The 16,367-nt window shown below is 47.8% G+C and overlaps 1 protein-coding gene across 1 annotated transcript in view; it reads left to right on the top strand.

Annotated features, from left to right (window-relative positions):
* The first annotated feature begins 2,455 nt into the window (after positions 1-2,455).
* The window catches only part of LOC102880739 (F-BAR and double SH3 domains protein 2), a 143,337-nt gene continuing 129,425 nt past the window's right edge, over positions 2,456-16,367 (top strand). The window contains exon 1 of the mRNA XM_025042848.1: positions 2,456-2,621. The gene's annotated coding sequence lies outside the window, so the exon portion shown is untranslated. The remainder of the gene's footprint in view (positions 2,622-16,367) is intronic.

Genomic DNA, 16,367 nt, shown 5'->3' with positions numbered 1-16,367 from the left:
GAAGCATTTTCCGGGAGGCGGAAGGGCTGGTGGAGCTCAGGTCCAGGCTGAGCAACCACAATGGACCCTTGTGTGGAGGTTTAGCTTGGACCTCCCCACAGGCCTGGTACCTGGGCTGGGGTGGGCCCTGCTTTCTGATCTGCAGCCAGACCCAGCTCCCAAACAACCCATCAGAAGCCCAGTGACCAGAGTGTGAGATGGGACCAGTTAAGCTCCAGAGAGACACCCACAGGCTTGTTGCCAGTGCCTGAATTTCCACTATCAACCCTCCTGGAAACTGCTTGCATAAATCGCCGTTTAGGCAAAATGAGAAAGCCCATCTCCCCAACCAGATAGGAGCCCCAGGAGGGCAGGGGCTCCTCAAGCCAACTGAGAGAGCCCTGGACAGACTGTGGGCCCTGGAGGTTTGGGTTTGATGAAGATCTCTGGCTTGGGAGCCCATTGGGAAGACCAGGCTCACCAGGGGACATTTCACATCAGCCATCTCTGTGGGGTCCTGTAAACTGTCCTAAGCATGAAAGGAGATGATGAATGTGAAGGAGCTGTATGTAAACTGTAAGGCGCTATACCACTAAAATTGCTAATATTTACAAGATGGAAATTAAAGACATGCAAGACCCCATACTTGGATCAAATTTAAGAAGGCTTGGGATCTGAGATAACAGGAACACAGTGGGATATGGCTAGGGCAAAGATGGATTTGATATCTGGCTGCATTCGTAGAGGCATAAAGCCTAGAATGTGGGAGGTGACCAACCAGCTCTTCTCTGTAGTTTTGTCCCCATTTCTCAGGAATGGCTTTAGTACTGATACCCCTGCCCAGGTAGTTTCAGACCCAGAGCAGAGAAGAGGCAAAGTCATTGTCCTTCCAGTTTAAAAGGGCCACCTGGGGCCATTGGGGAGCTGACTTTGGGCCCTAAAGGAGACTATGGGGATATCCTAGGAGATGGTCTCAGCTCAGAATGAGAAAGGCAGTCCCCGGCAGAAGGGGCTACTTCTACGAACAGGAGATGAAGGTGTGAGAGCAGGTTAGATGAGCCCACTTAGGAAGTCTGTGGAGAGGATTCCTCTCCTGGTGGGGTGGACTGGCATCTTGGGAGTCCCCTCCATGTTAGAAATATGGGAGAGTCTTAAATCAATCTAATAATCTGAGCTTCTGAGGCCAATGGTGACTTGGCCTGAAGCTACTTAGTGGTGAGTATCTCAGCAACACTGGAAGCCATGCCATCATCTCTGTTCAGTGCGGCTTTATTGACTGGTATGGAACAACAACAACAAAAATGCAACAGGAGGCTAGGTCCTGCTCTTCCAAGGTCATTTCTGTTGATCCTTGTCACTGGTTAACTGGGTGGCTGAGAGCCTGAGCAATGCCTTGAGTTTGCCCCGGGCTTCCCCCTCCCTCTACTTCCTTGCATTGTCAGCCCTGGGTCCTAAATCCAACCTAGCACAGGTAAGGACAAGAGCACAGGCTTTGGAAGTGCACTAGCTTGGGCTTGTTTCTTTGCTGCCATCTAGCCTCTGTGTGGCTCTGGGGAAGTCGTTTTGCCTCCCTGAACCTCTGTTATCTGATTTGTTAAACATGAACAAGAACATCTGCCTCCAGGGTTGTAGGGATTGGAAAGAATCTATGTCAGGGACGTGGCACATAATAGGTGCTCAGTAAATGTGAGCTTCTGTCTCTGCCCTTTCCTCTCTTTGGAAGACACTGTGTGGTGAGAAGCTCTAGGTGGGGTGTCAGGACATCTGGTCTGGTGGGTGAATTTTGCTGCTCACTGGCTGCCTGACATCAGGCAACTCCCTACTCTTCTCTAATACTCATTTCATTATCTGAGAAATAAGGTAGGGGCACCAGACACCTCTCTAGGGTCCCTTCCCTTTCCTTAGCCCCAGAGAGAGCACTGCCTGCTGGATTCGACTTGCCTGAGCATGGGTGGGAAATGCTCCGGCCTGGGAGGCTGGACTCCGCCCTGACAAGCCCTCTTCCTCTCCAGACCTTGGTCTTCTCTTCAGTGTAATGGGTTGGAAGCCATGGCTCTGTAGCCCTTTTGGGTCTGATGATCTAAGATCCAGTGATCCCCACGGGGTCAGAGCAGAGCCCAGGCAAGCCCTCTGTCCATGAGTGTCCCATCCATCTACCTACCTATAGCAATAATTTCAGGTCCTACATTCCCCATGACAGAATCCACCCTTCCCCCAGCCTCACGGTTTTTCCTTCCATATCTCATCTAAGACGCTGAGAGCTACTGAGACTATGGAGACTCCTACCGCAGTTTCCTCCACAGAGCTCAGTGTCACATGTGACTCGCGGTGTCTCTAGGCCATCTTCCCTGAAATCATGGGATTTCTGCCAACAGGGAATCATCCTGACCCCTTCTTACTCATCTTGAAAGAATAAAAAGAATGCTTACTTGAGAAAGGCCCCAAAGTACTGGCTCACGATTACGAGCACACAAACACATTGCCTGCATTCCCACCGTCACAGAGACGGCCCTTTCCCTGCTACTCTGTAGAAATTCATGCTACAGACCCAGAGGACTATAGCACTTTGCATGGCCTTGGAGAAGTAGCCAGAGCACTTGAGAGAGTCCTGCCCTTTGGTGTCACGAGCCCAAGCATGTGAGGTAAGAATAAGCCTGTTGGGTTGGTCCGGTTCCAGACAGCTGGCAAATTGTACGTTTACAGATCACACCCACAGCATGGCTATAGAGGTCACCTGGAATAGAGAGAGGCCCTCACATCTGCTAGGAGACGGACTCCTGCTGAGCACCACTTGCCAAGATACAACCCTCCTGCAGAAAGAGGGCTCCCTAGGTGGGGGAGGCCTGGTTTACCCTATGGGCCTCGGGCAGGGGCCCACCGCTTCCTGAATCTGATTCTCTTCCTGGAGAGGCAGCCAGAGATAGAACATGGGGTTCTCCTTTCCACTGAGACCGCTGACCATGTTGGTTGCTCTACACACAGGTTGGAGAGGTCTGGCTAGAGATTTCCCCACCCCCCCTCCACCCTCTCCACCAAGAAGCTGGGGCCTCCTCTGGGCACCTGCAGTCCTGGGGCCCTGTTTCTCATGGACTAGCTGACCACACTGCACATGGCAGTCAGCATAGTCCCTGGCCTGAGTGATCCTAAGGAAAGGGGATTGAGTCAGCTTGTTCCCACAGCCCATTTTAAGGCTTGGCACAAAATAAATACTAAATTGTTTCTCCCATCTCTGCCCTGTTTTGAGTCCTCTCAGCACGGACCCATAAAGGCCCCAGCAGGGACCTCCTTCCAGCAGAAACAAAGAAGACTTGGGTTGGGCAGTCCTTAGCTACAAATGACGAAAAGCTAATGTTAGTTTTGGAGGAGATCCCAAAGGGGAGGTAGGGCCCATGGAGTGGGATGTAGGGAGCCCCATGGGGTCCCTCCAATCCCTCTGCTTATGGTACCAACCTGCTCTCTGCATGGATCATGGATTCCAGTCCACCCAGACAGACTGCCTGTGAACTGCTGGATTTCTAAGTACTCCACCCTAGTGCCAGGCTCTCGCTTTTTTCTCCTCTTGAATGTTTTCTTTATCCCCTTCTTCCTGGAGTCCCTCCTAGCTCCAAAATCTACTGACTCTGTGACACAGAGGTGACCTTCTTCTCTAAGCTCCTCAGAACTTCCAAGTTTTTCTGCTTATCAGCTCACCTTGTCCCAGAGTTATTGATGCTGTTTGCCTTATCTGTCTCAGGAGGCTGCTCTGAGAGAAAGCAAATACCAGCCTCTGTGGCCTCAGTTTCCCCATCTGTGAAATGGAGACAGTGATCTCTACCCTCCAAGGTTGACTTAAGGATGAAATGAAATCAGTCAGGTCAGAACCCAGCACAGAGTCATCTCAGTTGTCCACACGCATGACAGGAGTCAAGGCAGAGTCAACTTGCACCAAAGATGCCGAGGCTTTAGGGCTGGGGTTCTCAGCCTGTGGAAGAGCTCCACTAAGCAGCTAAACAATTCACTTCACCTCCTTGGCACAGGGAAGAGTGGCCTGGGGATGTAGGAGGCCAAGGGGAAAAGGCAGGTACATTATAACATCTCCAGATACGGGCAGAGTGAAGACTGCTAACCTCCACTGGGCACTAGTTATGTGCCAAGCCCTCTGCTAAGTGTATCATGGACTCTATCTCATCCATGCATGCCCTGTTCACAGGATCCTGGAGAAGTTGTGGCTGGCACTTGGCTCTTCCCACTGCCTCCATACTGAATTTGGGATGCCGCAATACCTAGAGACAGATGAATAATCCCAGATGTGGTGCTTCTCCACACAGTAAAAGTGACTCTACACCATGAGAAATCGACTTTTTAAAAAGCAAACTTAATTTGGGAATAATTTTAGATTTATAGAAAACTTGCAATGACAGGCAGAGAGATCCTGTGTACTCCTTACACAGGTTCCTCTGTTGTCAACATTTTCCATTCCGGTGGGTACATTTACTACAACTAAGAAACTGACATTGGTAATTACTGTTAACTACACTCCAGATTTTAATTGGATTTCGCCAGTTTTTCTAGGACTGTCCTCTTTTGTCCCAGGATCCAATCCAGGGTACCACACTGCATCTAGTCATCATGTCTCCCTACTCTGGTCTGTAGAGTAGGAACTGACTTTTTAACTGATGGTTTTCATATGGAAACAGGAGAGAGTTTGAGTTTGTTTTTGTTTTTGTGGCTTCTTTCACTTTCACTTTCACAATTTCACTTCAGAAAATCCCTATCAGACATGGCGTTGCTCCCTGAAGCAGCCCACTCACTCATTGTGACGCCCCTCCCAGCCTTCAGGCCGGGAGCTCTCATCCATCTCACATCTCTCTTTCTCCCCCTTTTTCTTACTGCAGGGATGTTTCATTCTGCTCTGCCACTCTTACCCAACATTTAACCTTGTCTTTAAGTATGCCAGTGGCTATTATACTTGGCATTATAAAACACCAGAATTTTAGTTTTAGTCACACTTCCATCCTGGGGCAGAGACTTTAAACTCTCTGAAGAGTGAATGAGAAAACCCCCAATGCAGTAGTTCCCCAAATTCATCTTCCCTTCCTTCTTCCCTGAAGTCCCCACATCCCTCTGGGGAATGCTGTGGTTCCACGGACACCAATTCCAGGGGCGGAAGGATGACCTAAGCTTGACCAATCAGCACGTTCCATCCATTGGCCACAGCGATTTGCACAGGGGGTGGCCTTGTCATCCAGGATGGTCCAGTCAGAGTGAATCTCAGGACTTTTGCAGGCATCCTGGTTCAGAGATGCTCTCTTGCTCAGGTTGGTAGGATGTGCCCTATGGAGATGGGAGGCCTGTGGCCATTTTGTTAATGCGACTGGTTGCTGAAGAGTTTCAACATGTTGTCGTAGACATGTGAAGCAATTCTGGGTCACTAGTCACTCCCTTTATTCTTTCCTCATTTTCAACATCACAGGCAGAGTTCATATAACGTTCTGGTCTTGTTTAGGTATTAAATCTTAGACCAGTCTAGTTTAAAACTTTAATCTTCCATTCAATTAAAAACAATCCTCTTACCCCACCCAGGCTAGAATTGTGACTACAATGGCTTGGTGTGGGGCTAGACCATGGCATGCCTGTGACACACTCTGCCCTTTTTTGGTCATTAACTTCTGGTGGTGGGCAGGAAGCTTGATGAGATCTTTTGCCAACCTGACTTCACTCTGCAGTTAAAGAGGGATCCCTGGCTTTATTCTGGTTCTGTCTGCTTCAGAGGCCTCTGCAGTGTGGTGGTCTCCACAAGGGCATATATGTGGTTTCTAAGGTGCTATTTGGCTCTACCTGGGCCCCCTCATTGCCAGGCACTCCCACAGATAGGGGCCGCCTGGCCTTCATTTTTCCCTACCATTTGTCTGACCCCAGCCCCTCCTCCAAGTTAGAAGTCCCACTGCTTGGCCCAGTGGCTGCTGGCCATCTGGTTCCAGCCTTCCTCTAACCTTCACATTCTTTCACATGGAGCCATGGGGAGTATGAGGAGGTAGGAGGAGTAGTCCCATTTTCCTCCCAGGCCCACCATATCCTGGTCCTGACAAGCATGCTGATATAGGCTGTTCCTTGGGCCTCTTATCTTCAGAACTCTCAGGTCCACTTTCTATGTTCACAAACACCCTCAGTCTCATAGGAACTTGGCCCAGGCCCTCCTTGTCCACAGCCTCACTTTCTTGCCACACTTTATTCCAGTACTAGCACCAGGATGAGTCTAGCTCAGTGAGCATCCAGTGGAAGAAGTTCCTCTCTCCCTCTGTATTCTCTTCAAGGGAACCTCTCCATGCCTCCATGAGTCTAGCTCAGTGAGCATCCAGTGGAAGAAGTCCCTCTGCATTCTCTTCAAGGGAACCTCTCAATGCCTCTACTCTCTCTGCCCATCTTCCACACACACATTCAGCTTTGATGGTGGAGAGAAACATGGAGCCAGTGTTGGTTAAAATGTAGAAGCATTCGGATTAAAAAGGGCCTGGAGAGCTGGTGGAATTTTCAGCCTGTATCCTTTGTCTCACCTCCTCTGCCCTCAGAGACAAGCCCCATCCCCATATCTTTGACTAACCCCTGCCCAGCACTAGACAGATCCTTGTGTGCCTCAGCTCCAAGCTCCCCATCTCCTCCTGTAAAGGGAAAAAAAAATGATGCATTTACTGAGCTTCCTCAGAGGTCTCTCTGCCACAAATGGCCTTCCTGGTCACAGTGAAAATAAATGTGAGATTGTTTCAAACTCAGGAGTCCTTTGCATTCATTAGTTTGCCCCTCAGTCTGACCAGCAAGTCTAGGGACGTGTTAGGTGCCAGCAGTGCCAATCCTCCTGGGTACCAGACTCTCCTCAGTGGAAGAGAGGATGCCCAGCACTTTAGCTTGAGCTTCAGATTGGCTCTGGTGGGTACTGGCTCCTCCACCCAGAGCTCTGCTGCTCCTTCTTATTCGCTGAATATGGCCCCACTCACCTCCCCCTCTTTCTCCTCCCACTTAGTTAACAAGGAGAATTTCAGGGACCATTCAGAGTCCCAACAAGCAACAGATGGCCCACTCAACAAAAATGGAAAAAGGTGGTTTTATTTATAAAGAGACTATTTACAAAGTGTAGGGGAATCTCAAGTGCAATAATCTGGAGCTAGTAGCAGTGAGCTGTCATCACCTCCAGGTTACAGGTGGGGGAGGGGAGCAGTTACTGGAACCTGAAATGAGAAAGAGTCATGTGGAGTTAGCCTCTTTGAGAGGAGCAGTGACCTTTGGTTGAGGGACAGAGCCAGCTCTGCCATTACAAGGGAGTCAAGGGAATAAATACCCTGACCTCACTCTCCTCCTTTCCCTGGGTCTCCAGCTGGGACTCCCCATTGGCAGAATCCAACCAGAAGCCAGAAGCACTTAATTAATTCTGCTAATTAAGTCTAATAGTGAGCTTTCTGGGGCAGAGAGCAGGGTGGGGAAGAGTAGAGAAGGAAAATATACAGCATAGAGAATCCAGTCTTCTGGGAATTCTGCTTTTTGTCAGTAATGTTTCCCTATTGGCTGCACCCATGGTTATCTGTTCTAGCAGGTCTCTTCATTGTTAACACATATGGGAGCACTTGTCTCTTTCCTGTTTTCTCTCAGTCATATGAATCCTGGCACCTCCCCTTATCATTGCATAACCCTTGAAGTGGCACTGGTCATTCTTGCACAGAGATGGGAGCATTATTTGCAGCCTTGAATTCATGTTTGATTCTTCCTGCCAGAGCCTAAAACCTCTTAATTTTTGACCACTTCTCTCCCTGTCTCCCACCACCATCCTGTAACGTTTCAGTGGGTAGCTCTAACCACAATTCAGCAACCTCCTCTTTGTTCCTGGGGCTGTACTCCTTGCAACTGTCTCTCCTTTCTAGAAGCATGTGGCCCTGACCAGAGATTTCAGTGCTTGTCTGGTAGCCAGCTCCACAGCACCAGCTCCAGCTCCAGGAAATCCTGTCGCCAAAGCTAAGGCTAAAAGGGGAAGGAGTTGGGCCCCAAGTCATCTAAGGGTATCTGCCCCAGTCCACCTCTCCCCTTCCTGGAGACACTCTAGTTTCTTAATAAATCATGTGTCCTTTAAGGCTGGATTAATTCCCAGCCTGGGGTCACACAAGGAAGTTTGGTTTTCTTTTTTCCTTCTTTCTCCCCTTTTTTTTTTTTTTTTTTGTGACAGTTTCCTGAGTTCACTTCGCAGGGTACATATCTCCATTTTTCAGACTTTTGTTTCACCATTCTTATTTCTGGTATCAGCACCTTGATTTCCTTTGGGGGACTTTACTGCTTGCGCTCCCAGTTCAAAGAGTTCCCGTGTGACTGACCCATCCCCCAACTCCAGGGTTGGGGAAGTAACCAGTCTGCCCCATGTGACTTACCCTCAGAACTATTAGGAAGGTAAGCTCTTTACAGTAGGACTGATGATGTCAGGATGGAGCTCTTGGAGGCCATCTTGCCACCACTTGGGGAGAGTAAGCTGAGAGGGACGTCAACACAGAGGAAGGCAGAGTGGTGAGATGGAGACAGATTCCTGGTGACTTGACTTGTGTGTTTAGATCTAGCCATTCCTGAAGCTAGCTAGATCTACTCCTGGGCTCCACATTTATGTAAGCCAATAATTCCTCCCTTACCTTTCATATTTTTTGGTTTTATTTGTTTGATTTGCTTAACACTTTCAAGATGGATTTCCATGACTTGCTACCAAAAAGACCCTGATTAATATATCTTTTTAAAAAATCCATTCATGGTCAGGCCAGAATGCTAACTTCACAGCCACAACTTCCTTCTGGCAAGACAATCTTCCAAGGCCATCTCTGCCTGGGCTAGATCGGCCTGCAGTGGCACTTTGGCAGCGATGGGGAGGGAGGAAGGGTTTTTGTATTTTTAAAAATTGTGGTAAGAACATTTAACATCAGATTTACCCTCTTAACAAAATTTCAAGTGCATAACACAGTATAGTTAACTATAGGTACAATGTTGTGCATTTCGCTCTTTATTTAGGATAATGATTGAAACCCAGATTCAGCTGAGAATTGAACTTCCCATCAAAAACCCTGAGCAGAGTTCCAAAATGAAGTCCAGGTGTGTTTGCCCTCCCACCAGAACCTCCGCGCTTGCCCCTCACCACAGAGATCCTCTCTTAATTACTCCACAGTCAACTTTGATCATAAGGCCTTAGTGAGAAATGGACATGGTATTGAAGATTTCTTCCTAGAGATGGAATAAAGTTAAACATCAAATAGCCCACAGCAGCTCTCTCCTCAAGCGACTGCAGGCCCCACTTCTCTCCAGGGGCTCCCCTACCCCCACTTTTCTTGCCCTCCTCTTTTTTGCAGCATAGATAGCTCTGGGCATCTCCTCCATTCACATGATGTGAGGCTGTTATCTAATGTGGGAAAGGCCATCACCCTGAACAAGAATTTGTTCTCAGCAAACCAAACACCCTCATGCTTATCTGAATGTAGCTTCCTTAGAAGGCCAAGGAAAGAGAAGTTTTACATTTTCTGAAACAAATGTTTTTCCTGCGCTGTGCTATAATCATTCAGAATCAAATATATACCCCATTACAAAATCATTCTCTAACTAGAGATCAGTTTCTGCAAGTTACCTAGAGGTCTTTTAAGATATTATTTTTCTGCTTGACTCAGTCAATGTGTTTGTCACTTGCTCCCACCTGTCTGATGTGGTAGGTCATTTTCTTCCCTCAGCCTCCACTTTCTCATGGTCTGTACAAACTCTAACACCTACCCACTCCCTTTTCTCTGTCTTCTCTCCTCATCTCCTCCAATGGCTTAGCTCTCTCCTCAGATCTCAGAGGAGAAATGGCTGGCCCGCCTAATCCCTATTGCCTCCATTTGGGCACAGTTTTGGGTCGACCTTTCTTTGATGTCTCCAGCAAGTCCAAAGATCAGCTGCCCTTGGGGCACTCAGCGGTAGCTAAGGGAGGCAGGGGGCATGTGGAACAAGATGAAAGGAAACCCCTTTGCAAATACTCTGAGGCTGGGTCTGTTCAGAACTAGAGGTGACTCTGACCCTTACCTCAGAACTGGTCACATCACACCTGGAATGTGGCCTCCCATTCCAATCCCCAAAGCAGGAGAGAGCCCTGGACCGACTGAGGCCTGCCTAACCAGAAGAGAGAGACTGGAGCTGGGAACATTACCCACAGGGCCAGGTGAGGAAAGAAGGGAAGCCAGGGGACATAATCTCTACCTGCTGACAGGCTCTCCTAGTGTGGGAGCTGAATTGTTCTGGGGGACCTGGGAGGCAGCACCAGAAACAGATATGAATGTTATAAGGGGGTTGAGTAATATTTTCTCATAGCCAGAGCTGTCCCACAACAGTTCAGGCAGACTTTGAAGATAGTGAGCTCTTCATTGCTCAGGAAAACCTGCGTTTTCTGCAAGGTTGCAATGGAGCAGATTCCTACGAGATTGCATTGGCTGAACCAGACGGCCTTTGAAGTCTCTTCCAGCCCTGAGCTTTGATTTTTACAATACTTAGTTGAATGAATGAAGATTGAATGACCACTAAGTACTTTTTGGATGAATGCAGGTTGATTTGTTAAAGTGAATGAATTAATGAAATTAAATGGTTGCTCCAGTAAATACAAGATATTTGGTTAAATGAAGACTGATTCGTTTATTGATTAGTTGAATGAAGATTGGTTGGTTGTAAGAATTAGCAAACACAGGGTGTAGAGGAGGAGGCAGGTTGAACGAAGTTTGGATAGCTTAAAGCAGGAATCCTCAACCCCTGGGCTACAGGCCAATACCAGTTCATGGGCTGTTAGGACCTGGGCCACACAGCAGGAGATGAGAGGCGGGTGAGCAAATGAAGCTCCGTCTGTATTTGCAGCTGCTTCCCAGCGATAGCATCACCGCCTCCCCTCCACCTCAAATCACCAGGCATTAGATTCTCATAAGAGCACAGGTCCCTGGTGCCAAAAAGGTTGGGGACCTTGGGCTTAGAGGGTTCCATTCCTTGGTTCCTGCTCTATTATCTTGACCTTTATCCTGCTTGTTTTTCTTTTCCTTCCAAGTGTAGTCAAAAAGAAATCTTTTCATTTGTATGCTCGGTGCAGAAAACATTGCAGGCAAATATTCCTTTTCCATAATCAGGTTTTCATCTTAGGCAAATTTGGTTGCCCAGGTATGTGCCCATTGTGACTGGTCTAACCTGCTTCAGGAATGATGGGAGATCTGAATTTAGCATCTTGGCCAGGGGAGTGGAACTGAAGGTCACAGCTGGTGCTGGGCCTATTTGACCCTCATCTGGGCCTTCTCACATGTAGGCAGAAAAATGTCTTCTCTGTGGGTGAGCAGTGGGTGCCTATTTAACAAGAAAATATCTTCCCAAGTTTCCTTTCAAGGTACCTAAAATTTCACCAATATAATCACACCTCCTTTGCACAACAGAGCTAAAAGACTGTTGAGGTGATACATTCCAACAATCTATTGTTCAGATTATTGCGTTTTGGAGTAAATAAGGTCCCTGGTAAAATGTGAGTGGAATCAGGGATGGGAAGCATGTGAAGCTCTATTGTCTAAATTAGCTAACTATTTCCATCAATTTCTTAGGTCAATTTAGTCTGTCACCTGGGCTCAGTGTCCTTAATGAGGTTTGGAGAGATCTGAGCTCAGGCTGAATAAGTTTTGATAGAGTGAACAGGAAATAACCTGAGCACTTGAGTACTATCCTAAGCCATAGACACAGTCAAAGTGGAATCTTGAGGATGAGGAGAAGCTGGGGAGCCCTTGAAGGGTACCTGAGAAGGATTCACAGGGAACCAAAGTGCAGAAAGAGGCCCAAGACTTTCCCTCCTATTTCCCAAGGTTGTCTTGAGCTAGCCTGGTGCTAAAAGGGATAATACACTTGTCTGGTTCCCCTCACTCTGCCCCATTTCTGGAAGCTAGAGAAACCAAGAATTTGAGAACTACATGTAACTGGTATGGTCATTCCACCAGCTTGGGGTACAAATTATGGTCACATTTCCCATCTCCATTAATTGCTTGAGTTCCCTCAAGAGCTTATCAATAGGAAGTCCAATCTGACCTTCTGGAGACCTTTTCTCCCACCTCATGCAACTGCTAACAATCCTCAGGGACTAGCTCAGTTCAACTGAGTTCACTGCTGAGCACCAGCCTTGCTCCACCTCGCTGCTCAGAGCCCCAGCAGCCATGAATGCATGAGTCCATAGTCCCAGCTCTCATTCACAGTCCTATGCTCAGGCAATTTTCTCCAGGAGGAAAGTCTAAAGGGGCTCCTGGGTCTTCAGCTGCAGAGTTGAGCCTGGTCACCAATGCAAGACACTTTTCCTATACCACTGACCTTCCCTTAGGGACCCAGATGTCTTTTCCCATTGACTCGTGGAGCTCACTGGAGCTGGTTATCTTGGAAGAGTCAGATAATCTTGAACCTCACAAAGGAAGGGTCTGGGCCTTCTTCCATGTGTACCTTGGAAGTTCCTTTGTCTCCTGCAAATGTGTTCCCTTCCTCCTCAGCTCTGCCATTGATCTTGGAAGAGAGAGCCTTTGTCAGGCTATCAGGGGTCCTGCTTTGTTTTGCCAGGGCCTGTTTACATCTTATAACCTCAAGTGACTGCCAAATGGAGAAGGCTTCCTCCAAGGTGGCTGGCTAAGTCCTCTCCCAAGGACAAAGAACGAGAAGCTTCCTGCCACTGTTATACTTGGCCTCCTCCAGTTAGTACCCCAGATGGGAAGTGACTTCAATGACCACGAGTCAGAAACATTTACACTGTGCTGCCAGGTTCCTCTGAAGGATCTCAGGGACCTCTGGGTGGGGCAAGACAGAGAAGGAGAGATCAATAGGAAGTACCCTCACACATAAATGTGCACTCCCTCCACCCCCTACCCCTCGCCACACACACACCTCACCAGCCCCTCTCATCTCCAGTTAATCACCGCCATCTTCTCTCTTGGACTTTATGTAGCCTTTGGGTAACTTTTCCTCTATAAAGAGGACTCTGCAGCTAAAATATGTTTTTAAAAATATCCAGGCCAACCACAGTGGGATACTACTTCATACTCATGAGGGTGGCTATTATAAAATAATAAAAGAAAATGACCAGTGTCTCTAAACTGTGTCCTCCAGAGCAACTAGAACTCTTGTGCCTTGCTGATGGGAATGTAAAATGGTACGGCCGGTATGAAAACAGTTTGGTAGTTCCTCAAAAAATTAAACATAGAATTACGATATGATCCAGCAATTTCACTTCTAGGTAACTACCCAAAAGAATTGAAAGCAGAGACTCAAACAGATACTTGTACACCATTTCATATAAGTATTAGTCACAATAGCCAAAAGATGGAAACAACCCAAATGCCCATAAACACACAGATGGATAAGCAAAATGTGGTATATCCATACGAAAGAATATTGTTCACCCTTAAAAAGGAATGAAGTTCTAGCTTATGCTAAGTAAAATAAGCCAGACAAAAAGGGACAAGTATTGGGTGATTCCATTTCTGTGAGGTACCTGGAACAGGCAAATGCATAGAGACAGAAAGCAGAATAAGAGGGAACCAGGGACTAGTGGGAAAGAGAATGGGGAGTTATTGTTTGATGGGTACAGAGTTTCTGTTTGGGAGGATGGGAAAGTTCTGGAAATAGATAATGGCAATGGTTGCACAACATTGTAAATGTACTTAATGCCATTGAATTATACACCTGAAAATGGTTAAAATTGTAAATTTTAAGTTATATGTATATTTTTACTATAAAACAAAACATGTCCTGGCCACGCTTCTTTGCTTAAAACAAAAATTCGGTAGCCCCATTTCAGCTCAAAGGTCCTCCCTATCCAATCGTGTGATTTCTGAACGTACCCAACTAGCCTGTACCCTCAGTTTCTGCTCCCTTTGCTTGGGCAGAGATATTTCTTTCTTACTTCATGGCTGTGAGATTAGTTGGAATGAGAGATATGATAGCACCCAGTCAGAACACGCACAGAAGCTATTTCTTCCATTTCATCCTGTCTACACATTGTCCTGACTGGAAGGGCCCTTCGGGCTTACAAAACCCACTTCTTTATTGTACAGATCAGGAAATTGAGGCCCAGAGAGAAGGCATGACCTGCCCAAAGCTACGCACTTTCCCAACTCACAGCCCTGTACTCTCTCCCTGGGCTGGGATGCTGAGAACAGATCACCTTGGAGCTGAGCACTGTTTCTCTGGGAGGAGATGACCTATGATCTCCGGGGTCTGAAGGCTCCTCAGCTGGGCCAGGGTGGGGGCCAAGTTACTGGAAGCTTGGATGATCTCGCACCTAGGAGAAGAGGCAGCCACCTCCACCTAGGTGTGGTGTGGATGCCCCACCTACCTCCAAGCATTTCCTCATCCATATTCCCTCCCTTGGCATCCCTCTGCTACATTCTGCCCTCTCCTCCCATCTGACAGTGCCCCCACTCACTGCTCTGACCGGTGTCCCCAGGAGACCCCTTCAAGTACAGGATGACAAGACAAGATAAATTGATGGGTCAGGATAGTAGGGAGTTCAAATTAGTATATTCAGTCCACAGACTGTCAAGTGCAGGTAAAGGCTGCCCAAGGTGCTGGTAAACATTGACTTAGAGGACAGGCATGCCTGGGGGCCCAAGGTCATGGTGGCATACAGGACAGCTGCTCTTCCAGTCCTAAAATACCCTGATCGAAGGACAGAGCTTCAAACTTTCCCCCAGCAAAGTGAGAGAGGTTTAATAGAACCCCACTCCTAGCCCTAGAAGACAAAGAGCAAGTTTACACTAGAGCATTTCTGATGCAAAGCAGTGCCAGCACGGAGCTGATTTCAGAAAAGTTTTGTTAAGTGACAAAGCTCTTAGAATGTCACCTCCACAGTGTCTGAATTCACATAGGCAACAGGGAGTCAAGAGGGAGGGAAGAACAGAAAACAGTTACAGTGGATCAATGCAGGAACAAAGTTTAATACAGACAATGGAGAGGGATGAGGCCCTTACCCAGCCTGGAGTCAGGGGTGGGGAGGGCTTCCTGACAGAGGGGACTCCTAATTTGAAATCTGGGTAATCAATGGGAGTTGGGTAGAAGCTGGAAGATGGTGGCCCAGTTAAATGGGGGTAGCTCTGGCACTACCTGGGGGACCCTATGTCCTGAAGCTATTTGTGAGCTGGGATGGGAAGGATGTAGGAGAGGGTAGCTCTAGGTGCCTGGAGGGAAGCATGGATAGGGTGGGATGGAGGAGTCTCAGAGGGGAATCTGGAACAGGTGAGGGCTAGGCTCCCTGACCTTGCAAGAGCCCAGGATATGGACTCCTACCGCTCTGGGAGCCCCCAGGCCTCCATGGGTGAGTTTCAGCTGATAGCTGGACTAGTTGTAAGAGTTCTCTTTGGCCTAGTGGCTTTCTTTCTGATGACCTCCAACCCCGCCACTCAGGCTTCTTCCTTTATTTCTCTCTCTCTGATACCCACCCTCCTGGAGACTCTACTTCTCTGCCTGTGTCTTCACCTACCAGTCCAGTGAAGCACCGGCCTCAGAGGTGGAGTTGGGATGGCATGCGGGGTTTAGGGTTTGGAGATGTGGGGGATGAGAAGCTAGCTCATCATGGTTTGGAATCTTGTCTTGTGAGAGTCAGAAGGGGTCATGGGGACAAACTAACCATTTACGAATGAAGAAACCTAAACCCAGATCTAGACTTAGGAAGGGGGTTGGCCAAGGCTGTTAAGTGAGTTGCGGGGAAAGACAAAATTAGAACCCAGGCCTTCGGATCCCAATTGAGAACTTTATTTCTCTGCCCAGGATCTTGCAGGAAGGAAATAAGCATTTTAGCTAGAGCAGTGAGTTTCAAAATTGATAAGTCAGCTTAAGACACTGCGCTGAAGTTAAATGTGGTCACTTTAACAGATTCTTCAGAACCAGTTTGCTGATAAAGCCAGACACAGGCACTGGCACTTAGAGCTGCCTCTTTTATAAAATGCTCTGCATTCCAGTCAAGCCAGAATATTCTCATAATAATTTGTTTAGATTGTTATTAAAGTGAAGGCACAATATTTAAAAACACAGGTAGAGACTTTGAAGACATTCATGACTAAGGCTGGAAACCCTCAGGAAACTGAAGAATCTGATTTGAGAAACGCTGGGCTGGAAGGACAGCCGTTCCTGGGGACAGGCCAGGTCTAATCTTCAAAGTCAGTGGTGATGGGGCACAACGTGGAGCTGGACTCCTGCCCTCTGCCCACCCTACGCCCTGTGACAGGCAGGCCTGGGAGTGTCCTTTCGGTGGTTTTGACCATGAGAATCTGCAGGTTTTAGACAGCGGTCAGAGTCCTTCCTTAGGCCTCGCTGAGGGATCCTGGGCTGGACATGGCCCTTTCTGGGCCTGGGTCTTCATCTATAATAAGATGGAG

The sequence above is a fragment of the Pteropus alecto genome, unplaced genomic scaffold, assembly GCF_000325575.1.
Source record: "Pteropus alecto unplaced genomic scaffold, ASM32557v1 scaffold7, whole genome shotgun sequence".
NCBI lineage: Eukaryota > Metazoa > Chordata > Mammalia > Chiroptera > Pteropodidae > Pteropus > Pteropus alecto.
The sequence above is the reverse complement of the archived record's forward strand: the minus strand, read 5'-3'. Positions and strand labels throughout refer to the sequence as shown.